The sequence below is a fragment of the Trichomycterus rosablanca genome, chromosome 10 (genome assembly GCF_030014385.1).
Source record: "Trichomycterus rosablanca isolate fTriRos1 chromosome 10, fTriRos1.hap1, whole genome shotgun sequence".
Classification (NCBI taxonomy): Eukaryota; Metazoa; Chordata; class Actinopteri; order Siluriformes; family Trichomycteridae; genus Trichomycterus; species Trichomycterus rosablanca.
The window spans coordinates 8,765,911-8,790,087 of NC_085997.1; the positions used below are offsets into that span (position 1 = coordinate 8,765,911).

A 24,177-nucleotide genomic window follows, 5' to 3' on the forward strand; every position below is an offset into this window, starting at 1 on the left:
TTGACATTTTCTCTTCTGTCTAAACATTTTTGGAATTGGGTTTGTAAAAGTAAGCGATACTGTGGATAATATATTTAATGAGCTGAACTAACTGAGAGAAGCGCTAACGGTGGTGGAAGAGTCTAAAAGGGTTTGGAACATAGTCGTATCATCATAGCAGTATAACACAGTTTTGTCCGTAGCATCCGAAAATATCCAGAAGCTAATATACACAAACTTTTCTTTAAAAAATCAACTTACCTTGTTAATAAAGTATGACCTCAAAATCAAAACAAACACAGTATCCGCTGCTGCAGTCTCTACACAAACTTTTCTGAACTGAAAACTCAAGGACACATTTTATGGATATTACGGTAATGCACTGAGAACTCGTCCTACAGTCATGCAAGCACATACAACAGTGTGTGAGTTTACACTAATCAACCATAACATTAAAACCACCTCCTTGTTTCTACACTCAGTGTCTATTTTATCAGCTCCACTTACCATATAGGAGCACTTTGTAGTTCTACAATTATTGACAGGACCACCACAGAGCAGGTATTATTTGGATGGTGGATCATTCTCAGTACTGCATTGACACTGACATGGTGCTGGTGTGTTAGTGTGTGTTGTGCTGGTATGAGTGGATCAGACACAGCAGTGTCAATTAGCGTATAATCAGGACAGCGGAGAGGATCATTGGATGCAGTCTGCCAACGCTTCAGGACATTTACAACAGCAGAGTGCTGAAGCGTGCCGGCAAAATTACAGCAGACCCCTCTCATCCTGGACATTACCTTTTTCAAACTCTTCCATCTGGCAGAAGACTCAGGACAATAAAAACAAACACATCAAGATACGCTAACAGCTTTTTCCCCAGAGCTGTAACACTTTTCAACCAAAGTTGTTCTCTTGGGCAAATGTTGGTAAATACTGGTTAACAGTCCGTGTGCTGTCGGGTCTGTTAAATATGTTCTATGTTACATGTCATACATGTGTAATTGTCTGTACTATTATGTGTATTGTTTGTACTACTATGTGGACTGTTGTGTGTATCACTGAGTGTATCACCAAAGCAAATTCCTCGTATGTGTAACATACCTGGCGAAACAGACCTGCACTGTGAGATCGACTGGTAGATCGTGATCCATGTATTGGGCACCCCTGATGTAAAACAACTGTACTTTTGGTAACCCCTTTGGAGTCTTTTCAAGAAATTGCTCCTGATAACTTTTATTGTTTATTGAAACACAACATTTCCATCACAGATCTGCTTCAAACTTAGGGAGATCCGCTGTCAGAACTCGGACACAGTCTCTATGTTCAAGTCTAGATTGAAAACATGTTTATTTACTCAGGCTTTTGATTGGTCTTTTCAAACTAAACAAGCAAACCTAGTTATGCTGTAATAGTTAGGGGTGCTGGAGTCTAAACCTGTAAAACTCTCTGATATTTTACTCTTAACGATTTCACATTGTAACAACATCTTCTGTGGTTTTAACCCGAGGAGGCTCTGACGGAAACCTGTTCACCCTCTCGAGGTTAAAGACTGCAAGTCGAGACTGCAGTGCCAACAATGCTGCTCCTACTAGATGTGACAGTGACCTGGCGTGTTTGCACCAAAAATGTCCAGAACGTACAACAGACTTTATCACAGACTGGACTGAACAATGAAGAACTTACATTATTTTTTTGCTAGTTACAACTTTCAGTTCAATTTAATTTTGTGTTTGTATGATTTGTGTAAATCCTTTTTATTTAAAGTATCCTCCAGGCCACCCAAGAAGGATGGGTCCCTGCTGAGTCTGGTTCCTCTCAAGGTTTCTTCCTGAGTTTTTCCTTGCCACTCTCGCCCTTCGGCCTGGATTCTGTAAAGTTGCTTTAAGACAATGTTCATTGGAAAAAGCGCTATATAAATAAATCTGACTTGACATGTGTCCGAGATCTCTAACTCAAGCACCGTTTATGCAATCTATCTGAGTACTACTGTATTTTATAGAGTACATCCTGAGCTTTTTATTAATGTCACATTTGTAGGTGTGCGACAAGCAGCCCATGAACTTTCTTTTAAAAATGGCTGCCATGTCATATTTTAAGTAAGAGATCAGTTTCGTTCAATATGAGTCGTAACTTCAGTTTATAAAGATTACAGAAATGTACAGCAATTTTAACCCTTTCTAAACAAAACATTTATCCAATGTCCTTTGTTGTGGACAGCAGGACTTACTACACCCGGTTTTTAGCCTATTTCTATACAAGGAAGCAGAGGGCTGAGTAAGGCAGAAAATATTTTATGGAACAAATTTATGCAGGAAATTCAGGTGGTGGTGTGTTAGTGTGTTACGATTATTATGAAGGCAGATGGCATCCGGCACTGAGAAATGCAATTTATTGAACATAACATAACAGAACATAACATTAAAAAAACCTCTTTGTTTCTAGACTCACTGTCCATTTTATCAGCTCCACTTACAATATAGGAGCACTTTGTAGTTCTACAATTACTGACTGTAGTCCATCTGTTTCTCTACATAAATTTAAAACCTGGAGAATGCAGGCATTGATCCCACTACCTCTCACATGCTAAGCAAGCACTCTACCATTTGAGCTAATTCTCCTTATGAAGCACCCTTCTTTACCCTTTGTAAAATGTAATGTACTAAAAGAGCGTTGATGCTGCATTATGTAACGGCCAAAATAGTGCAGGATATACCAACTTTTTAGTGCAGTGCAATAACAAAATGGCTCTGTGAAGCAAGAACTAAAATTATGATGCATGTCATTCAACATAAAATATGTGGGTATTAATATCTAAAACTCAGTGCATTATTAGGCTGCACATAAATATAGATTTAAACTGTCCTCTATTTACTACAGTCTGTTTGAAACAGCTGGACGTACAAACAGTCGGTGTGGAGAACATGTCACACATACAGTGTGCTATTATTTCAAGCTGATCAAGTACATGCTATTTCACTTAGAAATATCTCACAAAGTACAAATTCTTCAACTTTCTAAAAACTCACTAATCAACCATAACATTAAAACCACCTCCTTGTTTCTACACTCACTGTCTATTTTATCAGCTCCACTTACCATATAGGAGCACTTTGAATTTCTACAATTATTAACATGACCACTACAGAGCAGGTATTATTTAGGTGGTGGATCATTCTCAGCACTGCAGTGACACTGACATGGTGTTGGTGTGTTAGTGTGTGTTGTGCTGGTATGAGTGGATCAGACACAGCAGCGCTGCTGGAGTTTTTAAATACCGTGTCCACTCACTGTCCACTCTATTAGACACTCCTACCTAGTTGGTCCACCTTGTAGAGATAGTCAGAGACGATCGTTCATCTATTGCTGCTGTTTGAGTTGGTCATCTTCTAGACCTTCATCAGTGGTCATAGGACACTGCCCACAGGGTGCTGTTGGCTGGATGTTTTTGGTTGGTGGACTGTTCTAGGTCCAGCAGTGACAGTGAGGTGTTTAAAAACCTGCAGCGCTGCTATGTCTTATCCACTCATACCAGCACAACACACTAAGACACCACCACCATGTCAGTGTCACTGCAGTGTTGAGAATGATCCACCACACAAATAATACCTGCTCTGTAGTGGTCCTGGGAGAGTCCTGACCATTGAAGAACAGCATAAAAGGGGGATAAAAAAGCATGGCTGATCGGTGTATACTCACCATGTATGCGTCTTTCCTCTGGGTATGAAAATGTGCCAGTAGGTGTAATTGCTGCTCTAAATTGCACCTGTATGTGTGAGTGAGTGGATAAATTAGTGTGTGATGCTTTGCGGTGGTTTGACGCGCCCTGTCCAGGGTGTATTTTTGTCTTGAGCCCCGTGTTCGTGACACTGGACCCACGCTTGCCCTGTAATGCTGAATATCAATACAGGCAAATGAAGCGCATTTAAAAAAGCTTTAAAGCATTCTTGAAAAATGATGAAGCCAACCTTTTTAAAAAGTAGATCCCGATGACCTGTTGACTGAAATAGTAGATCCCAAGCCACAGAAGTGTGGGCACCAGTTTTACATTGGCTACGTTTTAACAAGACGTACCAAGAATGGCCTGTAGATGGCGCACTGTGGTCGTTTTTAAAAGCAAGCTATGGCCAATTATGCCACCGAACTTAAATATGTACAATACTTTATAATGTATCAATTGTAACAGTATCAAATATTAAAACATTATAAAAAATTATAAGTTTATGCGTTTCTGTCAAAACAAAACAAAAAAGGTATGTAAACAAAACTGAGCGTAAATAGGGCATTACTGACATTGTACTGACAATCTTTACAGATTGCAAAATGATCATAATGTTTCAGCATTGGAGAATGTGGGCATCGATCCCACTACCTCTCGCATGCTAAGCAAGCGCTCTACCATTTGAGCTAATTCCCCTTACACAAAACTTTTCTTTATATATATATATATATATATATATATATTATAAAGTGAGAGTGCAACATGTTTAAGCTCACGTACTCTTTTCTATATTATGCGTTGCTTTTCATTAAAATGTTATGTGCATTTATATGTGGCAAAATAAAAAAATCCATAAAAATCAAATTGAGTTAGCAGAGAACCTTAAATTATACTAAATGGTTCTTCAAGTAGAAACAGTTCTACCAAGAACACCTAAAAGAACCCTTAAGAAACATTTCTTAGTGCTACATACATCAGTTGTATTCCACACAGGTCAGCATGCGATGAAACTTTGCTCGAAACAGACATCGTTTTACTTTCTAACTGTATTCATATTATGCCATCTAGTGGACAATTGAATAGCCTACAACCAGCACAAACAGGGTTTGAGTTCTTAGAGAATAATTATTATTCTTAATAAATAATCCAGTCAGTTAAAAACCCAACAAGAAGGCTGTACCTAATACACTCATAGTAGAGAAAACACACCCTAACATGCTAGTGCCGTTACAGTGCTAAGAATGATCCACCCAAAAACATTATTTGGTCAGTTGGAGATCTCATATGGGGCTCCCTTTCTATTGATTTTTGGTTTACAGCCTAGTGACAAAGTGTACAGTGCAGCAGATGGGTTACAGTCAGTACATTTACAATACATAATAATGTGAAAAGATTAAGCAGTTTATGGGTTCGAATCCCACTTCTGACAGCTCATGATTTAAACAAATCTACTTCTTTAGAGGACACAGCCATCAGGGAATACAGTTTTCATCAAAGGGTGAACATGGTCTGCAACAATGCTGAGGTAGGTGGTACGTGTCAAAGTAACATCCACATGGATGCCAGGACGCAGGCTTTTGATGACTGAAAATGTGAGAAACTGAATCATGTATTCATCCTGATCTTGCTCTGTTTATTGTTGCAGCTCTGCTGGAGGGTTATTTTTTTGGTGTTTGTGGTGGTGGTGGTGGTGGGGTCTTTGTTCCCATTTTGGTTTATTTGATGTACTTTACATCCATTTAAATATGTACTTAAATACTTAAATATCCATTTAAGTATGTTTATTCAGCGTCCATTTACATTGTTACAGCAGTATTTTACGACAAAAATGGAAATGTTCACATTATTGAAATGGATGTAAAGTACATCATTTACTAAATAAACCAAAATGGGAACAAAGGCCCCACCATCACCACCACCACCACCACCACCACAAACACCAAGAAAATAACCCTCCAGCAGAGCTGCAACAAGAACAGGACAATCTCCTACAGGTCCAACAAAATAAAATAAAAAATGCACTTCAAAAAAGACCTCACATTGTTCGTCCTAAAGGCTAAGATCAACTTTTTAAATAAACTGAGTCTGTGATGGTTTAAAAACAACGCGTAATATAGAAAAGAGTACGTGAGCTTAAACACGTTGCACCCTCGTTTTATAATGCAGCATCAACACTCTGTTAGTACATTACAATTTACAAAGGGTAAAGGAAAGTTTTGTGTAAGGGGAATTAGCTCAAATGGTAGAGCGCTCGCTTAGCATGCGAGAGGTAGTGGGATCGATGCCCACATTCTCCAATGCCGAAACACTATGATCACTTAAAGGCAACACATAATATAAAAGTCGTTGCTCACTGAAACGCTGCATCAAACATTAGGTCAGTCTGTAAGTTTTACAGTGACAGTTATGCTCTATTTTTACTCAAATCGTTTGCTTTAAAGACCTTTTTTGACTTGTTTAAATTGACAAATGTAGCGCCCCCTAGCACCCTTGGCTGTATTTGGAAAGCGCTCCCTGACTTCTTTTATTTGTTTAAGAAATCTCTTTCTTTGTGGTAATGTAAGGATTTAAAAGGGCCACTACTTATCAGTACTTACGATTATTTTATATTTAAACTATACTCTTATTTAAACCGAAAAAACTACTTCAATTACCCTATATATATGTGGTACTAACCTTGCACAAAAAAACCTGCGACTAACACCATTTACAGTAGCTGTATTAACATTATCCCTGACTCACATACCAAACTTGTACACATTAATAATACTTAAACAAATTAACTATTTACTCATTTACACAATCATTAATATGCATTTCAAACCCCAATATATTTTACAAAAATGTCATAATACAGATTCACTCAAATTACCATCAGTAATATTCAAAATATTATCAATCTCTCCTAAGTTAGGTACAGTGGGGCCAAAAAGTATTTAGTCAGCCACTGATTGTGCAAGTTCTCCTACTTAGAAAGATGAGAGAGGTCTGTAATTTTCATCATAGGTACACTTCAACTATGAGAGACAAAATGAGAAAAAAAATCCAGGAAATCACATTGTAGGATTTTTAAAGAATTTATTCGTAAATTATGGTGGAAAATAAGTATTTGGTCAATAACAAACAAGCAAGATTTCTGGCTCTCACAGACCTGTAACTTATTCTTTAAGAAGCTCTTCTGTCCTCCACTCGTTACCTGTATTAATGGCACCTGTTTGACCTTGTTATCTGTATAAAAGACACCTGTCCACAGCCTCAAACAGTCAGACTCCAAACTCAACCATGGCCAAGACCAAAGAGCTGTCGAAGGACACCAGGAAGAAAATTGTAGACCTGCACCAGGCTGGGAAGAGTAAATCTACAATAGGCAAGCAGGTTGGTGTGAATAAATCAACTGTGGGAACAATTGTAAGAAAATGGAAAACATACAAGACCATTGATAATCTCCCTTGGGGTCAAGATCTCATCCCGTGGGGTCAAAATTATCATGAGAACGGTGAGCAAAAATCCCAGAACTACACGGAGGGACCTGATGAATGACCTGCAGAGAGCTGGGACCAAAGTAAAAAGGCTACCATCAGTAACACACTACGCCAAGAGGGACTCAAATCCTGCAGTGTCAGGATCATCCTTAACCTGTCATTGCCAACAAAGGTTATGTTACAAAGTATTGAGTTGAACTTTTGTTATTGACCAAATACTTATTTTCCACCATAATTTACAAATAAATTCTTTAAAAATCCTACAATGTGATGTCCTGGATTTTTTTTTCTCATTTTGTCTCTCATAGTTGAAGTGTACCTATGATGAAAATTACAGACCTCTCTCATCTTTCTAAGTAGGAGAACCTGCACAATCAGTGGCTGACTAAATACTTTTTGGCCCCACTGTAACTAAACTAACTAAAATAACTAACTAAAAAAAAAGGGTACCCAAAATTACCATTGCAGGCCTGATCCAACCTAATAGTCCCAATCAGCACAGATCACGAAGTATATTTGGTCGGTTGTGGTGGAGCTGTCCACGTTCTTTGTTTACATGGATGAAACAGAAAAAATCCACCAGTCTTTTTCCTTTTGATCTTGGATGAAACAATCAGAGTTAATCCGATGCTTTTAATCCACTGTAATCGTCACAGTTGCTGAGGAAGCGTACTGCCTCCAATGTCCATGCGCGAAAACTCAAGAGACGAAGTTCACAGCTGATACAGCATAAACAATGTCACTAATCGACTGCAAGATGTTAATATAAGACTCACTGTCCGTTTGTCTTAATGCATCAAGAGAGATAAATCCTAAACAGGTGTTTTACCCGCTTACATGACACTTGTTTCACATCACGCTATTTTCTCCACTTTTTTCTTCTTTTCCACCCACTTTCTCCCGCTCTTTTCCCGACCTGTGACAGTTCATGCTGATTGGCTTAAAAATAAATCAAGGGAGGGCTATACATACACTTTACTTTAAACAGCATAAAACAACCAGAACATTATTTACAGAACAAATAAAAACAACTTATTTACTAGTTATAAATTAACATAAACAAAATATTAGTAGTCCCCAGATTTTAATTGGGCTACACAAACACACAATAACTTATAATTCTCCAATTTTGAAATGTCTCGGAGTCTTATCTAAAACGACTTTTTGTTAAAGTAGCGGTACGTGACTCTTTAATGATTTTTCATCTGGTAAACTGTTTTGTAAAAGATGAACAGCTGAAACTCACGACAGCACCTTTAAAATGCAGCATCAACCCTTAAGTCAGTCTATCAGTGGTACAAAGACAGTTTTGATTGGGTTTAGTTTGTCCTAAAGTCTGCGATAAACGGAGTCTGTGATGGTTTAAAAGCAAGGCATAATACAGAAAAGAGTATGTGAGCTTAAACACGTTGCACCCTCACTTTATAATGCAGCATCAACGCTCTGATAGTACATTACAATTTACAAAAGGCTAAAGGGGATTCATCGTAAAGGGAATCAGCTCCAATGGTAGAGCGCTCGCTTAGCATGCGAGCGGTAGCTGGATCGATGCTCGCATTCTCCAATGCAGAAGCATTGCAAACTTTTAAGCACATTTTCCTGTGAGAATAACATTTAGACTTGTAACGCACTGTAGTTAAAAACATGGTCTTCATACTATTTATTTTGTTCTTCTGTCTGTGTAGGGTTTTTACCATAAAGTAAAATCGAGGGAATCTAAATGCAATTATCCATCCAACAATCCATTCATTAGCTTTTAACTGTTCATGCAAATGAATGACTTTTTATATTTCTATATTGCTCATTGTAGTACTTGTGTCTGCATGGACTTGAAAATCACATGACTAAACATTAGGTAGAACTATAGAGACTTATTTACTGTCTTTACAAATTGGCATAAAGTACTCGACGAGTACAAAACACTGAACAATAAAATATAGATGACATACTATAGGCCAGTGAGGTGGCTGCTGCTTCTGGGTGTGTAGTTTCTAAATGATCAAGTCAGCACAGGCACAAGCACTCAGTGCATTATTAGGCTGCACATAATTATAGTTTAAACGGTCCTCTTTTTACTATAGTGTGTTTGAAACGGCTGGGGGTACAATTAGTTGGTGTGGAGAACATGTTACACATTCGCTATGCGATTGTTTCAAGCTGATCAAGTACATGCTATTTCAATTAGAAATATCTCACAAAGTACAAATTCTTTAACTTTCTTAACAAGCCATGTAGTACGGGACAATGCCGCTTAGCCAACACAGTAAGAAACAACTCACCCGAACAGGGACTTGAACCCTGGACCCTCAGATTAAAAGTCTGATGCTCTACCGACTGGGCTGTAAAGATCCGTGCTGGCTCTCTTGAAGGCGATTATAAAAAAATTTTGGTGAAGGTTGTTGCTGTTTACACACAAAGAAAAACATCTCTGGAGGAGAATTTTGCAGGTAGATTACAAACAGATTCCTTTCTTTCACCTTTTTTTCTGTATCAATTGCACAATTGTTTTCCAGTCATTAAAATGTTATGTGCATTTTTATGTGGCAAGAGAAAAAAAATCCATAAAAATCAAATTGAGTTAGCAAAGAACCTTGAATTATACTAAAGGGTTCTTCAAGTAGAAACAGTTCTACCAAGAACACAAAAAGAATCCTTTCAAAAAACATTATTTGGTCAGTTGGAGATCTCATATGGGGCTCCCTTTCGATTGATATATGGTTTACACTGTAAGCCCGGACTTTATATTTAATCAAAAATTTTTAGTACAACATACATAAATTGTTTTTTTGCTCTACTATAAAATGCAGAGTACATTGTACTAATTTGAGTACACATTTAAATGTGCTAAACGGTTTAAATTTACTAAACAAAAAAAATTACTTTTCTATCAGATTAACTTAAAAAAGTTAAGTTAAGGTAATAAAACAGAAAAACGCCCCCATTTACATGTAAGTCGCCTTTTTTCAGCTTGCTGTTGGTGAATCAGGCAGCCATTTGTTTTAACTTTTGTAACCTGTTGTTGCAAATTACTTTTTACTTTTCATTTTAGGCTTTTTGCAAAAGTAAACTTGTCTTCCTGAAATGTATTTTGTGAAGTGGAACCTTTGTTAAACTAAGTGGACAAACATTTTCTTTCTCATTATGCTATTTTTGAGTAGCATGTACACCAGTCTGATGGGGCTTTTTCATCTTCCGTCTAATTTTGGTAAGTGTTGTACTTCACTTAACAATTTTGTTTAAAATAAATGATCTTAATGTTGACACTAAATAAATAATCAAACAGCGCTGCTTTATTTGCCGTATTTAGGCTACATGCTAGCATGTTAGCATGCTAGTCTTCATACGAAGCAAAGAGTGTGCTGGCTTGCTTTATTTTAATCCTTAAATTAATGCTATTAATGTTGATTTTAATACTTCTGTTTCTTGTTTCTTTTTGTTGTTTTACAGGTTCATGTTACTGTGAGGAGCTGTTTGTGTTTCATCAGAACTTTATATACAGTTTGTACAGTTTTAAAGATGTTTTCTTGACATGTTGTATTTTAAGTAAATACTTCTGAAGTGAAATAAAGAAAAATAATTTTATAATTGTGTCTGTTTTTCTATAAACATTTGTAATTCATATTTAAAATGTAATTAACATGAAAACTAAGAAGAAATCAATAGTTTTTTCCATTGAGCTCAAGATAATAAGTAGAATTATTGGGAAAAGCAGTTGGTATAACAAAAAATAGAAAGTTTAATCAACTTGCCTTTTAGGTGTAATAACTTAATGTTTTAAGTTATGCTAACTCAAGTTTTCATTATACATTACTTAACTTTTTTAAGGCAACCGGTTTCCTCAAATTTTTTAAGTAGATTGAACTTATCCGGGCTTACAGTGTACAGCCTAGTGACAAAGTGTACAGTGCAGCAAATGGGTTACATTCAGTACATTTACCATACATAATAATGTGAAAAGATTAAGCAGTTCGTACAAATATTAGTCCGTGTGGGGTGAAGGTGGTGTCGATGGTACCCAAGCTAGTCAGGATGCGGTCTAAAATGCTGAGTTCAGGTCACAGTGTCCCATGGAGGCGTGAGTTGGAATCCCACTTCTGACTGCTAGTGCTTCATACAAATTTATGTCTTTAACCCTCTAACAAACATAATAATGTGAAAAGATTCAGCAGTTTGTACAAATCTTTGGCCATGTGGGGGTGTTGTTGGTAATTGGCATTGTTACCTTACAGACATTTCTGGATGGCCAGTTCGAATCCCACTTCTGATAACTCCTGCTTTATACAAAGTTACTTCTTTAGAGGACACAGCCATCAGGGAATACAGTTTTCATCAAAGGGTGTACATGGTCTGCAACAATGCTGAGGTAGGTGGTACGTGTCAAAGTAACATCCACATGGATGCCAGGACCCAGGCTTTTGATCACTGAAAATGTGAGAAATTTAATCATGTATTCATCCTGTTCATAAAGTATGTTTATTCAGCGTCTATTTACATTGTTACAGCAGTATTTTACAATTGAAATGTTCACATTATTTAAATGTATGTAAAGTACATCGTATACTAGCTGTTTACTTTTTTCCCTAAGTAAAAACTGTCATTACCTCAACATGCCATTACCGACACAACTTGTTGTGATGGTAAAAACATTTAGTGATGGTAATAAAAGGTTTTTAGTTTCACCATCACTATCTTATTAACTCTTTAATAATTAAAGCTAATTAAAGCTAAATAAGCATAATGGTTTTATTAAACAAGGAAACATTATCCAGATCCAGTAAAATATCAGTAGATACATGAAAAAGAAAAGTTAGAGCGCTCGCTTAGCATGTGAGAGGTAGTGGGATCGATGCCCGCATTCTCCAGTGCAGATACCTTATGATTATTTAAGGGTAACATGTAATATGAAACTTGTTGCGGCATCGCTTAATGAAATGCAGCATCAACAATTAGATCAGGATTTAAGTGAGTCTTTAAGGCAACAAAAAATATGTGGGTATTAATATGTAAAACTCAGCGCATTATTAGGCTGCACATAAATATAGATTTAAACTGTTCTCTATTTACTACAGTCTGTTTGAAACAACTGGGCGTACAACTAGTCGGTGTGGAGAACATGTTACACATACAGTGTGCTATTATTTCAAGCTTATCAAGTACATGCTACTTCACTTAGAAATATCTCACAAAGTACAAATTCTTCATCTTTCTAAACAAACCATGTAGTACGGGACATTACCACTTACCTAATGCAGTAATAAACGACTTTTAGATTAAAAGTCTGATGCTCTACCGACTGAGCTATCCGAGCTCTGCAAGCTGCTTTAATCCTCACAGGGATGTGACTTGAATTACAAACTTTAACATACGTTGTCCTATAGAACAGTTCCAGCAAGAACACCAAAAAAACCCTTAAGAAACACTTCTTAGTACTACATACATTAGTTGTATTCCACACAGGTCAGCATGCGACATCGTTTTACTTTCTAACTGTATTCATATTATGCCATCTAGTGATCGATTGAATAGCCTTACAACCAGCACAAACAGGGTTTGAGTTCTTAATAAATAATCCAGTCAGTTAAAAACCCAACAAGAAGGCTGTACCTAATACATTCATACCAGAGAAAACACACCCTAACATGCTAGTGCCGTTACAGTGCTAAGAATGATCCACCCAAAAACATTATTTGGTCAGTTGGAGTGCTCATATGCTATTGATACATGATGTGGTGTCAACGGTACCCAAGCTAGTCAGGATACGGTCTAAGGCGCTGCGTTCAGGTCACAGTCTCTCATTGAGGCGTGGGTTTGAATCTCACTTCTGACAGCTCATGCTTTATACAAATTTACATCTTTAACCCTCTACCATACATAATAATGTGAAAAGATTTGTTTCAAGATTGTTTTAAAGTTATTGCATGTTTGTCAATTTAAAAAAATAATAAAGGTCTTAAAACTAAACGATGAATGAAAATAGAGCGAAAACTGCCCTCGTATCTGACGCAATGTTTCAGTGAGCAGTGACGTAACGAGTCTCATATTACGTGATGCCTTTAAATTATCGTAACTTTTCTGCATTGGAGAATGCGGGCATCGATCCCGCTACCTCTTGCATGCGAAGCGAGCACTCTACCATCTGAGCTAATTTTCCTTAACTCTCCTTTACCCTTTGTAATGTACTAACAGATCATTGATGCTGCATTATAAAGTGGGGGTTCAACGTGTTTAAGCTCACATACTCACGTTTATCGCAGCCTTTAGGACGAACTGAACCAGATCGTAACTGTCTTTGTACCACTGACAGACTGACTTAAGGGTTGATGCTGCATGACGGGCCAAAATAGTGCAGGATATACCAACTGTTTAGTGCAGAGCAATAACAAAGCGGCTCTGTGAAGCAAGAACTGAAATTATGATGCATGTCATTCAACATAAAATATGTGGGTATTAATATCTAAAACTCAGTGCATTATTAGGCTGCACATAAATATAGATTTAAACGATCCTTTATTTACTACAGTCTGTTTAAAACAACTAGTTGGTGTGGAGAACATGTTACACATACAGTGTGCAATTATTTCAAGCTTATCAAGTACATGCTATTTTACTTAGAAATATCTCACAAAGTACAAATTCTTCATCATTCTAAATAAACCATGTAGTACGGGACATTACCTCTTACCTAAAGCAACTCACCCAAACAGGGACTTGAACCCTGGACCCTCAGATTAAAAGTCTGATGCTCTACCGACTGAACTATACAGGATCTGGAAATTGATTTAATCCTCACAAGCATGTGACTTAAATTACAAACTTTAACATATGTTGTCCTGTAGAAATTCAATTAATATAAAAAAATTTTATTTCTGTTTCGGCTCTCTTGAAGGCGATTATATAAAGTTTTAGCTGAAGTATGTTGCTGCTTACACACACAAAGAAAAACATCTCAGGAGGAGAATTTAGCAGGTAGATCACAAACAGATTCCTTTCTTTCACCTTTTTCCTTTTTTCCTGTGTCAGTTGCACGATTGTTTTCCAGTCCTTAAATATTATGTGCATTTATATGTGGCAAAATAAAATAATCTATAGAAATCTAATTGAGTTAGCAAAGAACCTTGAATTATACTAAATAGTTCTTCAAGTAGAAACAGTTCTAGCAAGAACACAAAAAACCCTAAAGAAACACTTCTTAAGACTTCTTAGTCTTAGTTTTTAATTATTGCAAATGCCATTCATTATTTCAAATGCCATTAATAGTTTATAATCACTGATTTGTGAGATATCAGCAGTAGTAGGTCATGTTTATCTGGTTTAATATTGTTTAAGCGCTGATTATCGGCTGTTTTTCGTGAGTATGTTGGGCGGTTTTCCATGCATTTCGGCGGGATTTTAAATGCGCAATCTGGCAACCCTGGTTGAAGCGTTCATTCATATTTTGGAGCGATGTATGTTTGTATGCTAGAATATAAATAACATCTTTTACAAACTGCTGTATATTTACATTGACATTTTCTCTTCTGTCTAAACCTTGAAATTGGGTTTGTAAAGATAAGGGATACAGTAGATAATATATTTAATGAGCTGAACTAACTGAGAGAAGCGCTAACGGTGGTGGAAGAGTCTAAAAGGGTTTGGAACATAGTCGTATCATCATAGCAGTACAACACAGTTTTGTCCGTAGCATCCGAAAATATCCAGAAGCTAATATACAAAAAACGTTTATTTTAATAAACTTACCTTGTTGAAAAAAGTATGACCACAATTTCTAAACAAACACAGTATCCGCTGCTGCAGTCTCTACACAAACTTTTCTGCACTGAAATCTCAAGGACACATTTTATGGATATTACGGTAATGCACTGAGAACTCGTCCTACAGTCGTGCAAGCACATACAACAACAGTGTGTGAGTTTACACTAATCAACCATAACATTAAAACCACCTCCTTGTTTCTACACTCACTGTCCATTTTATCAGCTCCACTTACCATATAGAAGCACTTTGTAGTTCTACAATTACTGACTCTAGACTGCTCACTCTGTTCTTCAATGGTCAGGACCCCCACAGGACCACCACAGAGCAGGTATTATTTAGATAGTGGATGATTCTCAGCACTGAGAATCAGGGCAGTGGTTCATTATTCCTGGTTCAATCGATTAAGACTCCCATGAAGTCACCCAAATGTCAAAGCATCCCCACACAATCACACTTCCACCACCTGGTGGTAAGATGGATGTTCTTATTGTTTCTTATTATGGAATACATTCATTCATTCACTGCCTGTTTTATCCTGGTAATGATCACCGTGAGTCTTTTTTAAAAAAAAAATTCAAAAAGTAAATAAAAAAGATAACAATAATATCATTTCAGTTATATCAATAGCAGAAACTAAGAAATAAAACTCTGATGCATTTTAATACTGTAGCATTATAAGTTCATGCGTTTCTGTCAAAACAAAACAAAAAAGGTATGTAAATAAAACTGTTTAAGAGTAAACAGGGCGTTAATGACATTGTAACACTGACAGACTGGCCTAAAGATTAATGCTGCAACGAATTTCGCCTTAATTTTATCATTTCAGATTCCGAGTTGCTGCCAAATGATCATAATGTTTCTGCACTGGAGAATGTGGGCATCGATCCCACTACCTCTTGCATGCTAAGCGAGTGCTCTACAATTTGAGTTAATTCCCCTTATGAAAACCCCACCTTTACTAATGTACTAACAGAGCATTGATGCTGCATTATAAAGTCAGGGTGCAAGTGTTTAAGCTCAGACTCAGCTTTATAGTCATTCTATTATATAATACAATATTAACTGTATTTATATTATTCAATCTTGTGGACGATTGAATAGCCTACAACAAGCACAAACCGGGTTTGAGTTCGTAACAAATAATCCAGTCAGTTAAAAAGCCAACAAGAAGGCTGTACCTAATACACTCATACCAGAGAAAACACACCCTAACACGCTAGTGCCGTTACAGTGCTAACAATGGTCCACCCAAAAACATTATTTGGTCAGTTGGAGTGCTCATATGGGGCTCCCTTTCTATTGATATATGATTTACAGCCTAGTGACAAAGTGTACAGTGCAGCAAATGGGTTACAGATTAAGGAGTTAGTACAAATCTCAATCCGTGTGGGGTGAGAGTGGTATTAATCATTTCCTGGCTAGTCAGGATGGCTGAGTGGTTCGAATCCCACTTCTGACAGCACATACTTGATACAAATTTATGTCATTAACCCACTACCATACATAATAATGTGAAAAGATATTACGGTTCGTACAAATCTTAGTCCTAGTTAGTCTTAGTTTTCTATTACAAAATCTATCCTTTACCCTTTTAATGGATTAACAGAGCATTGATGCTGCATTAAGTAGGAGTGCAACGTGTTTAATCTCACGTACTCCTTTCTATATTATGTGGTGCTTTTATACCATCACAGACTCAGTTTATTTAAAATGTTCATCCCAGCTTTTAGGACGAACTGAAAAAAATAATAACTGTCTTTGTACCACTGACAGACTGACTTAAGGGTTGATGCTGCATTTAAAGGGGATGTCGTGAGTTTCAGCTGTTCATCTTTTACAAAACAGTTCACCAGATGAAAAACCAACAAAATGTCACGTACCGCTGCTTTAACCAAAAACATTTCAAAATTGAAAAATTACAAGTTATTGCGTTTGGCAATTTAAAAATCAAAAATGATTTTTAAAAAATCTTTAAAAAAATGTAAAAATGATTTGAGTGAAAATTGAGCGTAAATGTCATTGTAACATTGTAAATTTTGATGCTGCGTTTCAGTGAGCATTGACGCAAAAAGTTTCATATTACATGATGCCTTAAATGATCATAATGTTTCTGCACTGGAGAATGCGGGCATCAATACCGCTACTTCTCACATGTTAAGCGAGCGCTCTACCATTTGAGCTAATTCCCCCTACTATGAACCTCTTTTACCCTTTGCAAATTGTAATGTACTGACAGAGCAGAGCGTTAATGCTGCATAACTGTCTTTGTACCACTGACAGGCGGACTTAAGGGTTGATGCTGCTTTATGTAAGGGCCAAAATAGTGCAGTTCAAAAAGTCTCAGTCAGCCGACAGTGCCAACATGCAGCCATATTCGGGGATGAGATCTTTTATGAAGTGCATTCTCTTTGATTTGGTTGGACTTGTAGGAGATTCTTCTGTTCTTGTTGCAGTGCTGCTGGAGGGTTTTCTTTTTAATGGTGGTGGTGGGGTGTTTGTGATTATATGTAACTGTAATACCTTATGTGCATTTGCATCTTTGTTCCCATTTTGAAGGTATAAAGCATGAGCTGTCAGAAGGGGAATTCAAACCTACGGCTCCAGGGGAGACTGCGAGCTGAACGACTGCTTGGCCATCCTGACTTGCTTGCACGTTACCAATGCCAATTTTCCTCAACACCCCCACATGGCCTAAGATTTGAACTGTAAGCTGCTTGAGCTACAGCAACAAGGCGCCGAGGAACTAATACACAGAGTTTTGCTCGAGTCCAATCATAAAGGCCAATTCCCATACTGGAAGTCGAAAACCTGGGTAAAAATCAGGAATCCTGACCGCTAGACCATATGGGAAACTGCAAGGCTCAGCACCGGCTGACGCCAGAATCAGCCACTTCATTCTGCTCTGCCAAGTCTTTGTCACCTTGACAAGACCTGCATTGTTGGATCTGGGGTACAGAGAGCCATACACAAGGAGTTAGAGAGACAAAAAAAGAGAGAGAATAGAAACCTTCGAAGCATGGCATACGAAAAGACAGGGCCGTGACACAGATTCGAACCTGGGTTGCTGCGGCCACAACGCAGAGTACTAACCACTATACGACCACGGCTTCCCAGCAGTCTGCCACTGGTGGCTCATGTCGGCTGCCCCCTGATAGACTGCAGTCATAGTTCCAACAGAAAAAGCTGCTTGAGCTACAGCAACAAGGCGCAGAGGAAGTAATGGGCAAAGTTTTGCTCAAGTCCAATCATAGAAGGCAATTCCCATACTGGGAGTCAAACCCGGGCCACCTGGGTGAAAACCAGGAAACCTGACCACTAGACCATATGGGAAACTGCAAAGCTCAGTATCGGCTGGTGCCAGCATCAGCCACTTCTTTCCGCTCTACCAAGTCTTTGTCACCTTGACAAGACCTGCATTGTTGGATCTGGGGTACAGAGAACCATACACAAGGAGTTAGAACAAGGTGAGAATAGAAACCTTCGTAGCACGGCATATGAAAAGACAGTGCCGTGACCCGGATTCGAACCTGGATTGCTGCAGCCACAACGCAGAGTACTAACCACTATACGATCACGGCTTCCCAGCAGTCTGCCACTGGTGGTTCATGTCGGTTGCTCCCTGATAGATTGCAGTCATAGTTCCAACAGCATCAGCCACTTCTTTCCGCTCTGACAAGTCTTTTTCACTTTGACAAGACCTCCATTGTTGGATGCATTGTTGGTGCTCCATACACAAGGAGTTAGAGAGACAAAAAAAGGCATAAGGAAACCGAGCCAGCCAGGAGTCGAACCTAGAATCTTCTGATCCGTAGTCAGACGCATTATCCATTGCGCCACTGGCCCCTGTTTGACTATGGTTCTCTTGCCCGAGGAGAGAATAGAAACCTTTGAAGCACGGCATACAAAAAGACAGGGCCGTGACTTGGATTCGAACCGGGGTTGCTACAGCCACAACGCAGAGTTGTGCGAAGCATGGCTTCCCAATGCTCAGCCACTGCTCCCTGATAGACTACAGTCACAGTTTCAACAGAACAAGCTGCTTGAGCTACAGCAACAAGGCAACGAGGAACTAATAGGCAAACAACGAGCACAACAGGGTTTGAGTTCTTAAAAAATAATAAATAATCTTAATAAATAATCCAGTCAGTTAAAAACCCAACAAGAAGGCTGTACCTAATACACTCATACCAGAGAAAACACACCCTAACATGCAAGTGCCGTTACAGTGCTAACAATGGTCCATCCAAAAAACATTATTTGGTCAGTTGGAGTGCTCATATGGGGCTCCCTTTCTATTGATATATGGTTTACAGCCTAGTGACAAAGTGTACAGTGCAGCAAATGGGTTACAGTCAGTACATTTACTGTACATAATAATGTGAAAAGCTCGTACAAATATTAGTCCGTGTGGGGCGAGGGTGGTGTCGATGGTACCCAAGCTAGTCAGGATGCGGTCTAACGAGCTGCGTTCAGGTCACAGTCTCTCATTGAGGCGTGGGTTTGAACTTCTGACTGCTAGTGCTTTATACAAACTTATGTCTTTAACCCTCTAAAATACATAATAATGTAAAAAGATTCAGCAGTTCGTACAAATCTGTGGCGATGTGGGGGTGTTGAGGAAAATTGTCTTTCATAATGTGCATTCAGGTCAGGATGGCCGAGTGGTCTAAGGCACTGTGTTCAGGTCGCAGTCTCCCCTGGAGGCGTGGGTTCGAATCCCACTTCTGACAGCTCATGATTTAAACAAATCTACTTCTTTAGAGGACACAGTCATCAGGGAATACAGTTTTCATCAAAGGGTGAACATGGTCTGCAACAGTGCTGAGGTAGATGGTACGTGTCAAAGTAACATCCACATGGATGCCAGGACCCAGGCTTTTGATCACTGAAAATGTGAGAAACTGAATCATGTATTCATCCTGATCTTGCTCTGTTTATTGTTGCAGCTCTGCTGGAGGGTTATTTTGTTGGTGTTTGTGGTGGTGGTGGTGGGGTCTTTGTTCACTTCACATTGTTCGTCCTAAAGGCTAAGATCAACGTTTTAAATAAACTGAGTCTGTGATGGTTCAAAAACAACGCATAATATAGAAAAGAGTACGTGAGCTCAAAGACGTTGCACCCTCGTTTTATAATGCAGCATAGAATAGAAGAATAGAATAGAATCTTTATTGTCACTATACACAAGTACAATGCAATTTCGAGTGGCATCTCTCCAATAGAGTAGCAGCAGTAGAAGAAAGACAGTAGTAGTAATCACAAAAAAAAGAAAGAACAATAAAAATCCATTGAGCTGTTTTCACTACGCGATGCAGATCCTTACACTCGGCGGCAGTGCAGCTTGAATACCACTCTGTGAAATTGCTGGTCAGAATACTTTCTATTGTGCTCTTGTAAAAGTTTACTAGTAGGTTCTGCCATAGTTTGGCCTTTTTCAGCTTCCTGAGAAAGAAGAGTCTTTGTTGAGCCTTCTTAATCAGGTGTGAGGTGTTAACGGTCCACGTCAGCTTGTCAGACACGTAGACTCTGAGGAATTTCAGGCTTTTCACCATCTCCACCTTGTTTCCATGGATGTGCAGGGGGAGGTGGTTTATCTCCTTTGTTCTTCAAAAGTCAATGACGATCTCCTTTGTCTTAGAGGTGTTAAGAGCCAGGTTGTTTAATGTACACCAATCAGACAAGTGAGCTACCTCCTGCCTGTAAGCCATTTCCTGATTGTTGGAGATCAGTCCAACTATAGTTGTGTCATCTGAAATTGTAATTATTCTGTTGGAATTGTGAATGGTGGTACAGTCCTGTGTAAAAAGTGTGAAAAGCATAGGGCTTATCACACAACCCTGCGGCGTTCCTGTGTTTAGGATGAGGGTGGTGGAGGTGTGGTTGCCAATTTTGACCTTTTGTGGACGTCCAGTGAGAAAATCCATAATCCATGTGCACATTGAGGAATTCAGGCCCAGGTTCACCAATTTGCTGACCAGTTTATTGGGGATGATCGTGTTAAATGCGGAGCTGAAGTTCACAAATAAAATCCTCACATCGCTGTCAAGTTCCTCCAAATGTGTCAGCGCGGTGTTGAGTGCTGTTGTTATGGCGTCCTCTGTTGAGCGATTTGGTCGGTAGGCAAACTGATACATGTCCAGGCCACATGGGATGACTGTTCTGATGTGTGAAAGCACCAGCTTCTTGAAGCATTTCATGACTATGGGTGTTGTGTTAGAGCCACTGGACGATAGTCATTCAGGCATGATGAAGCTGATTTCTTGGGTACTGGAACGATGGTGGAGGATTTGAGACACGTTGGGACAGCAGCTTGTTGGAGTGAGAGGTTGAATATGCTGGTAAACACCACTGTAAGCTGGTCGGCACATGCTTTCAGCACCCGGCCGGGAACTCCATCTGGATCTGCTGCTTTGCTTGCATTGACTTTCCTCAGGGTGGTTCTCACCTGGTGGTGGTTTAGAACCAGTGTTGGTCCTCTAGTAGTTGGGTTGGTGAGTGGCGGGATGGGCGGAGCCACATTCTGAGTATATAAAAATATTAGTCCGTGTGGGGTGGGGGTGGTGTTGAGGATGACTCAGCTAGTCAGGATGGCCGAGCGGTCTAAGGCGCTGCGTTCAGGTCGCAGTCTCCCCTGGAGGCGTGGGTTCGATACAGCTACAGGATGATCAAACCTGAGCTTGTGTCCCATACCCAATCATGAGAATTGCCTGGTTATTTAAGTGGCGCAGCCCACAGGACTATGCAAGGCAGGGGGTGTCCTCTTCCCCGAGTCAAGCCTAGCACTAATCGTATACCTTGTTCATCCTCCTCCTGGAGGGTTGTGACCTGGGTTCTCTAATGGGATGGGGTGTGGGGGGAATTAGTGAGCGGGTGCTGTCGATGCTCTTTGAGCCCAGCAATGGTCCTTCCGCTTGATCCATATCCACTGGCTGCTTCTTTCGGCCGCTTCAGAGACTGATCTAATTGTTTGTCGTAGAGCCTGTCCATGGATGCCAAGTTCTTTCAGCAGCCTGATGGTGGAAGAAGCCACAAAACCTCTGCATCCCACTTCAACTGGATAGACTTTCGCGTTCCATCCTCATTGCTGAGCATCTGCTGCCAGTTCTGTGTAGCGCAGTTTCTTGCGCTCATAGGCCTCTTCTGTTGAATTCTCCCATGGAACTGTGAGCTCTGTGATGTATACAGACTTCAATGAAGGGGACCAGAGTACCAAGTCTGGCCTAAGGGTGGTGCACAACAGGGTTTGAGTTCTTAAAAAATAATAAATAATCTTAATAAATAATCCAGTCAGTTAAAAACCCAACAAGAAAACTGGACCTAATACACTCATACCAGAGAAAACACACCTTAACACGCTAGTGCCGTTACAGTGCTAACAATGGTCCACCCGAAAAACATTATTTGGTCAGTTGGAGTGCTCATATGGGGCTCCCTTTCTATTGATATATGGTTTACAGCGTAGTGACAAAGTGTACAGTGCAGCAAATGGGTTACAGTCAGTAAATTTACCATACATAATAATGTGAAAAGATTCAGGAATTTGTACAAATATTATTCCTTGTGAGGCGAGGATGGTATCTGTGGTACTCTAGCTAGTCAATATGGCCGAGCGGTCTAAGGCGCTGCGTTTAGTCTTCCCTGGAGGCGTGGGTTCGAATCCCACTTCTGACATCTCATGCTTTGTACAAATTTACATCTTTAATCCTCTACCATACATAATAATGTGAATGTAATGTGATTTATAATCACTGATTTGTAAGATATCAGCAGTAGTAGGCCATGTTTAACTGGTTTAATATTGTCCTCGATCAGCTGTCCTCTTACCCTTAAACGAGGAAAACCTTCTCACCCTGCTCCTTGGCTTTCAGATGCATTGCGCAGCAACAGAAGAGAATTAAGGGCAGCTGAGAGAAAGTGGAGAAAATCTAAGCTTGGTGTTGATCTCCACTCCTACCACGATCTGCTGTCCAGGTTCTCATCCGATGTGACTGCATCAAAAACATCTTTTTACAAAGCCAAGCTTGAACAATCTGCTGCTGACCCACGTAAGCTTCATGCTATCTTTTCCTCTCTTCTGAACCCTCTTCCTCCTCCCCCATCTGCCTCTCTTACTGCTACTGACTTTGCAACATTCTTTCAGGACAAGATTGACAAAATCAATCAATCCTTCTCTCCGACTGACCCACTTTCAACTGACCCTCAACCCACCAACACACTCACCAGCTTCACCCCACTCACCATGGATGAGGTTGCACAGCTCCTCTCATCCAGCAATCCCACTACATGCACACTCGACCCTATACCATCCACCATCCTTAAAGACATCTCACAGGACCTAATCCCCTTCATCACACTCATCATCAACAACTCCCTGACATCAGGTGTTGTCCCTGCTGCGTTTAAGAAGGCTCAGGTTATTCCCCTTCTTAAGAAACCTACACTAGACACTACAGACATTAACAACTACAGACCTGTCTCACTCCTCTCTTTTCTATCCAAAATTCTTGAACGTGCTGTCTATAACCAACTATCTTCCTTTCTTACTCAGAATGACCTCCACGATCCGTACCAGTCTGGCTTCAAGGCAGCGCATTCTACGGAAACAGCACTTGTAGCTGTTACTGAGAAGCTTCATGCAGCCAAAGCAGCCAAACTGTCATCGGTCCTCATTCTTCTTGACCTCTCTGCAGCCTTCGACACAGTGAATCACAGCATTCTCCTGTGCACTCTCTCCAGCCTTGGAGTAACAGGTTCAGCATGGCAATGGATGGCCTCCTACCTCGAAGGGCACTCCTACCAAGTGTCATGGAGGGGATCCATATCTCCCCCATGCACTCTCTCAACCGGTGTTCCTCAGGGCTCTGTACTTGGCCCACTTCTTTTCTCTATCTACACCCGCTCTCTGGGTAAGGTCATAGCCTCCCATGGCTTCTCCTACCACTCCTATGCAGCTCATTCAAAATGCAGCTGCCCGTCTGGTTTTTAACCAGCCCAAACACTGCCACATCACCCCACTGCTGCGTTCTCTTCACTGGCTTCCTGTAGCTGAACGCATTCAGCTTAAAACACTGATGCTCGCCTACAAAGCCAAAAATGGACCAGCCCCAAGCTACCTTCGCAGTCTAATCAAACCCCCGCTCTGTACCACGCAACCTCCGAATCACTAGTCTCGCCCGACTTGATCCTCCACCCAGGACTAAAGGAAGACAAGCATCAAGGCTCTTCTCTGTTCTAGCACCCAAG

At 39.6% G+C, this 24,177-nt stretch overlaps 3 non-coding genes across 3 annotated transcripts; 2 read left to right on the plus strand and 1 right to left on the minus strand.

Annotated features, from left to right (window-relative positions):
• Positions 1-5,924: 5,924 nt before the first annotated feature.
• On the plus strand, positions 5,925-5,997 carry trnaa-agc (transfer RNA alanine (anticodon AGC)). The gene has a single exon. It is a non-coding gene; the product is annotated as a tRNA-Ala (tRNA).
• A 12,710-nt stretch (positions 5,998-18,707) lies between these two features.
• On the minus strand, positions 18,708-18,780 carry trnar-acg (transfer RNA arginine (anticodon ACG)). Its single transcript has one exon. It is a non-coding gene; the product is annotated as a tRNA-Arg (tRNA).
• Positions 18,781-19,584: 804 nt separating this feature from the next.
• trnal-cag (transfer RNA leucine (anticodon CAG)) lies at positions 19,585-19,667 on the plus strand. Its single transcript has one exon. It is a non-coding gene; the product is annotated as a tRNA-Leu (tRNA).
• The last annotated feature ends 4,510 nt before the right edge of the window (positions 19,668-24,177 follow it).